This window comes from Pinus tabuliformis, chromosome 1_1 (assembly GCF_031772625.1).
Source record: "Pinus tabuliformis cultivar Carrire ecotype Pingquan chromosome 1_1, CPIR1, whole genome shotgun sequence".
NCBI lineage: Eukaryota > Viridiplantae > Streptophyta > Pinopsida > Pinales > Pinaceae > Pinus > Pinus tabuliformis.
In genome coordinates this window covers 463,295,322-463,302,286 of record NC_142297.1, presented here as the reverse complement: position 1 = coordinate 463,302,286, position 6,965 = coordinate 463,295,322, and the positions used below count along the sequence as shown (strand labels likewise).

General features: G+C 37.5%; 1 pseudogene; it reads right to left on the bottom strand.

Moving 5' to 3' along the window:
- Positions 1-4,357: 4,357 nt before the first annotated feature.
- On the bottom strand, positions 4,358-5,745 carry LOC149213751 (GDSL esterase/lipase At4g10955-like; annotated as a pseudogene).
- Positions 5,746-6,965: the final 1,220 nt, after the last annotated feature.

Here is a 6,965-nt window from a genome sequence, read left to right as displayed (position 1 = left end):
ATTTTCGGCGAGCCGATATATCGCCTAGAAAATATCGCGCGATGATATAAAATATCGCTGGGCGTGTTTTTCCGCGGCTACAAAAAACGAAAATTGGTTTCTTTTTTCTTCATTTCTGTTTCTGAGTGTTGGAGAAGAAAGGGAAAGAGTTTTGTGGTGCTCGTCAAGGAGGGTTTGAAGATCAAACGACAATTATCACCACCAATTAAGATTTTTTTGTGGATCAAAGATTGAAGAATAGTGAGACAAACTTCATTTCTTCCATTAGCAGGTATGTTCTTAAAAACCCCTATGTTAATGATTTTTTCATAGATTTAGGGTTATGCTTGCTTGCCTCTTTGCCTACCAACATTTTGTTTCTTTGTTTTTTTTCCATTTGCTATGATTTTCATGCCCATGAACCAATGCAAGGGTTTTTTCCATATTTGTATAGCAAGCTTCATTTTTTTTTTCAACTTTATTATGCACCCTCTTATTGCCATTTTTCATTCACATTGCAAAATGCAAATAATGTAGTAATTTTTTTTGAATGAGGTTGTTATTACTTATTATTTTTTCATTTTGTGTTGGGGGGTTTAATGCCAATTTTTTGTTTCTTTTGCGCCCTAGGTTTGAATTAGTTCACTACAAATGTCAAATATGCCAAAAGCCTTGGACCCATTTTGGGAGTATGGGGAGGCTGTTGGTGGGGAAAATCAGGCATATATATCATGCAACTTGTGTGGGACCAAGATGTCAGGAGGGATTACACGATTGAAATACCATCTGGCTATACTCTCTGCATATGATGCAGATGTGATGCCTTGTATGGTTTCTAGTGCAGAGGTTATACAAAAAGCTCGTGAAGCAATCGCTGAACAAGACAGAAAGAAAGCTGCTAGGGAGAGGTCAATGGTCTCAGATAGATAGCTGCTAGTTTTATTTGTTTTGCAACTTTTGCTACATATAAGTTTATAAGTCATGATGATGAAATACTTTTAAAGTTTTATATATGTGATGTTGTTTTGTTTGAGTCCTTGATTATACAATTATCACTATCAGGGATCAGCAGGATATGTGACATTGTGATGTTATTTTGTTTGAGTCATTGATTGGACAATTATCAATTTATCACTATCAGGGATCAGCAGGATATGTGATGTTATTTTGTTTGAGTCCTTGATTGGATAATTATCAGGGATCAGCAGGATTTGGTATCGCCTTTGAAGTTTGATGTATCATTTCTATTTGACATCATATATATCAATGCCTTCTTCATATTTATGTGCAAATGTGTTTAGTTCATGTTGTTATTGCTTTATATGTTTAGAAATCTGAAAAAAAATGAATATATTATGCATTTTTTATGCTTTCTGATATTTGCCGATATTTTCGCTGATATTGCCGATAAGATATTTTCTAGACCCTCACCGATATTTTCCCGATACCGATATTATCAACACTGATTGTTATGCTCAAGTAAGGTATGACAACTTACCAGTTAATTACGTTGTGTGATTCAATAGACCAAGATAGGGATTTTCTCATCCGCTAAGGTGGGGGGAGCAATTTGACTTCATTTGGCGGCAAGTGGAAGTTTGCTAGGGTTTACCTACAATGTCACAACAGTTTTCACCGTCATCCTACATGAAGAAGTATTTAGGTATATGGTAAGCATTATTCTTATATGGATTTTATGTGCTGGATAGATATAACCTTGCATGAAAAAACACATGTACAAGCAGTAGCACAGTAGAACTCAAAGCTATTAAGATCCCTCGAGTCCTTCATGTTGTAGGAGCTAGCATGATACAAATAAGGACAATGGCACATAATAGAATGAAACAGAAATCATCTCGCAGTTTCAACATCCACCCAACGGGGAAATGAGTGATTAAGGTCAGTGCAGGCTATGATGCCATGCAAACACCAGAATTAAGTTTCAAAGATCCTCCCAAGTGGGAAATGAGTAAGGTCAATGCTGACTATATTACAACAAAACTACCAAAAACATGTTTCCAACATACACTCAACCGGGGAAATGAGTGAATAAGGTCAATGCTGCCCACAATTGAATGCAAATAACAAAATTTACGAGGTAGGTATAACAAGAATATAGCCAATTCTGGAGTAAAAGGAATAATGGATAGCACCTGATCGAGAGCATTGAGGATGTCCAGGGCCGAAACAACGAAGTATGCGAGAGTGAGACGATGACTGTCCTGTCTCTGGAACTCAGATGACACCTTCTCCAGCATTGAAAGAAGGGATTTCACGTGCAGATCTCTTTTAAACGACCCCATCCTCAAACACTTTCTGGTCCCAGTAATAAGAATTGAAGAATGAAATGTGCGGAGAACACAATTGAAGGACTTGTTTTCTGAATTCTCGATCACTCTGTGATTGGTACGAACCTCTTGAAGCGGTATTTGGGCGTTTAACGAATTATGTCATGCCATGTTGCCGGTTCTGAACTTTACCACGCTTGCTTTTGGTGAGAACAAAGAGAGCTCAAACCTCTAATTCTATCTAACTAATTCCAATATTCTTTCTTATTTTTCTTAATTTATTGAAAAACATGAAAATTTAAACTTTGAACAAGTGGAAAATGAAAATTGATTTACCGAGGAACAAATGAAAAAGAATTTAAACCCATCACGTTTAAGAGATGGTCAAAAGCTATTTTTGAATCTTAAACCAACCTTTTAAGAGTTGAAATTCCATTTAATTTTTTACAGGGGAATCTGCAACATCCTCAGACAACGATTTCCAATAAAATGTTCAGCATTGATTTACTTGTATATATTACAAAATTAATTAAATTATTTGTGTGGATTGATCCTTTTACAACAAGGATTTATTCACAACAATGCGTTGGATATACCACTTTAGTTTTTGGAACTAAATTACAAAAAAAACTGAACCATGAAGGGGAGTTGACGGAGCCAAACTGTTCCTAATCACTGTTACATGCAATATGAAAATGGTAGGAAAGAAAACAAAACTATGACAAAACATGGAGGATATTCACCATTTAAATAAATAAAAATAGAAGGGTTTGAAAACCCATAGTTGTCGTCATACCCAGAATTCAAAGTTATAAAGAAACTAAAATTTTCGCATAAAATTGTATACTCCAAACAGTATATTGTCAGAATGCAGACAGGAAGAGATATTTATTAAAATTCGGGCAGTATTGTAAACATTCGAATGATGATTGACTAAGAAAATTGTAATACCCAGAGAAGGGGCAGGCCGAATCGCCACATTCGCCGAATGGCCACCAGAAAATCCATGTCTGATTTCGGCAACATGATTCCAGAGCCAGTCGTGAAACCCTAACACCAAAATCTGGAAGACGAGAACCTAGCCATCGCAAGATAGGAAGAAAATAACATTATCTCTTGAAAACAAATTTAAATACCAGATCTGCAAGGAAACTGTCGTAGAGATTACCTGGCATCCTAGCCTGAGCAAAGTAAGTGATAAAAGAAAAGGTGAATGTACGAGTTTCTGAGCAGAGCTCCTCCCGGCACACAGAAGGCAAATGAGGCAAAAATGTGGTGAGGGGTAAGGTGGTTATGGCCATAACTAACCCAAGCAGATGAGAAACCCAGAATAATGATGCAGGTGGGAAACAGATGTCAAGTGGAAGGAGGAAAATTTGTGTCAGATATCAAACAGTAGAATATCCAGATGTCAATTAGAGTGAAAGTGTATACTACTAAACTGATTCAAAGGAAGACTTATTAGCCTAAAGATATCATATTACAAAATTTTGAAACCCTGCAAATACATATATAAATTACATAAAATGTTCCAAGAACCTTATTCTTATTCTCAAATCTATACATACAGAAGTTTAAACCTAAGTCAAGATTATCTCAATGCTGTAGTCTAACAAATATGTTGTTATGGGATTTTTGTAAATCCAACTAAAAGTTGTTAAAATTTATAATTTTAAGTGCCTTAGAAGTTTTTAATGGTGCTAAATCTATTTCCATTATCAAAAATATAATTCAAACACTACTTTTACAAGATTTTTTTGAATTTTTTTGTCCAAATTCTAGCCATTTTAACCTTCCAGACAATTCTTCCACCTCCTTCAAAGACTCCTATCTCAACTACTAAATGGATTACCAAACAACGTTTCTTTTTTCTCAACTAAACAACTATTTTGAAAAAACAATATTTCATTTTTAAGGCGATGAGGCAATTATAACAGTGTAATTCCGCAACATAGGATGCCCTAGTCACATGTGATGCAATTATAACACTGTAACTCTGCAACATTGGATACCTTTTTTGGTTAACATGAAGCAAATTGTACCGTTGTATTAAAGATTCAAAACAGAGTTTGACACTTCTGGCATGCTTGAATTTCAAGCCACTTTATTCCATTTTCATTAATGGCTTGACCACAATAACCAAAAGCAATCGAATAATTTTATTAACAGAGAGTACGAAAGCAGAATTCACGCCATAATCCGAATCGAAAGAAAAACATCACTCCAAAATCGAAAACCAGACAGAGAATCTCTCAATTTTTTTTAATTTTCCCTGCCTGGTAGCGGCGGTGGACAAACGCCAAACAAATACTAATAAAGAATATGTATTTGGGGGTTTTCAGGTAGGGCCTATTGTGCTGCCCTGAGAATTGAACCCATGACTGGGCTAAGATCCCAGGGCAGTCTTCAGATGAGAACGTTGTATGAAGGAACCAACCTGTTGTTGTATCAATTTACTCCCATTGAATGCCATCTGGAGCTCTGACTCATAAGACCACCATTGTTGAATCCCATGAGCTTCCGAAAATTTCATGGGGCCCTTGGAAATCACATACAGTTTGGCAGCCACACGATCCATACCAGAGACCTCTGGCATGACCTCCATTGATTTTTCTTCATCCCCATCACAGTTCTTGCGTTTTTTACAAGAATCAGAGTAGTAACAACAGATGTAATCGCTATTGTTTACATAAAGATGGGGAACCCATTTCTGGATTTGCTGACAAATATTAACTGAATCCGCCTCTGCCCCATCCTCTGATTGTTTATCAAGGCCTTCTAATTCCTTATTTCCTTTTTTCTTAGAAGGAATAATAGCTCTCGTCACGCCCTTCACTGCATTCCACAGCAGTCCAAACTTGTCACCAATACTTCTAAGACCCATGGGCAATGAAATAGAAGGGGGATTGAACAGATGAGATTCGACAAATATGCCTCAAATGTTAAGGCCTTCACCACCTGCAAAGCCAGGCCAGCCCCCAATGAATGCCCAGCCATGCACACTTCACTGCTCCCATATTTCTTCACTGTTGTCCTGACTGCCTCCAGTGTCCTGTGAAACCTACAGGAGCCATTGAGGTCCTCCATTGTTAAAATTCTCAGATCATCTTGTATGTCCCTTTTGATTGTAGCATCCCTCAGCAAGGTCCCTCTGAGAGCTATTATTGCCTTTGGGAGCCTTACTAGGTCTCACTACTAGAAGATCAGAGAATGCAGCATACCTGTCCCATTCAAGCCTTGCTCCAAAGATGGATTCATCCCTCTCATCCACCAATTCTTCCACTACCTTGTATTTGAAGGGCTTCCACCATTTGGGTGCCAACGTTGCACCTCCGTTTCGCTTTTCCTGCCTGTCCAGTTCCAACAGATATGCAGCCTGTATAAAGCATGCCATCACTGTGCGCTTGTAATTTTCATCCTTCCTGTACACAAACAGAGGAGATTTTATTTTGATAGAATTGATGCAAGGAAACTGTTGTAGAGATTACCTGGCATCCTAGCCTGAGCAAAGTAAGTGACAAAAGAAAAGGCGAAGGTACGAGTTGCTGAGCAGAGCTCCTCCAGGCACGCAGAAGGCAAATGAGGCGAGAATGCGGTGAGGGGTAAGTTGGTTACGACCATAACTAACCCAAGCGGATGAGAAATGTGGGAAACATATGTCAAGCAAAAAAATGAAAATTTGTGCCAAATGTCAAACAGCGGAATAATCAGAGAATGAAAGTGTAGACAAACTGATTCAAAGGAAGGCTATCGGCCTAAATATGGAAAATTTATTATAATTTAGTTGTCAAATAAATGATAGGATAGTTGTAATATACTTTTTTTTTCATATGGTCAAATTGGACGAGATATTTATTATGGTATTTTCCCATGGTATCAAGCCATGGTATTTGCATTCAATTTTTGTGTGTTGTTTTTAGAACTTGGTGTGGCCAGTTCGAGTTTTGATCGCGAGACGAAAACCCCATGGTGAATTTGTCTAGTGGATACAACTTGATTGTGCCTAATGGTTAAAAGCATGTGTTTCCTCCTAAAAGGTCACAAGTTCAAAACGAGAGGGGGTAGAATATGTATGCCTTCATAGACTTAGCAGTCAAATCCTTGCATGAAGGTGGGTCCCTTGTCCCTCAAACAAGGGGTCTCATACACCAATTTGGTGTCTGACTTGGTCGTGACCTTAAAATTGGATAATAATAATAATAATCGAGGGTCCACAATTGAACTTCAGTGTCTTAGATCAGCATTTTAATGAGCAGTCGTGCATGCCATTTGCAGGAGCTCTACAATGAACTTCAGTGTCTTAGATCAGCATTTTAATGAGCAGTTGTGCATGCCATTTGCAGGAGCTCCACAATTGAACTTTAGTGTCTTAGATCAGCGTTTTAATGAGCAGTCGTGCATGCCATTTGCAGGAGCTCCAATTTTATTGTATGGGCGTGTATTTTGTTTTAAATCAGAACACTAAGATGTTCTAGATCTATCTGATTTTTTATTGTTTGGAATCTTACAATGGTATCTGATTTGTGCATCCAACTAGCTTGAGGGTCTATCGCAGAATAATTTTAATACCAATCAAGGGTTCCAAGAGAGACTAGTTTTCAGTGATCTGTGGTAATCACCCTAACTAGTTATCTATCAATTTCGGTGGCTTATTCATATTCACCCTAGTTGATATATGCATAAAAATTTCCATATCCA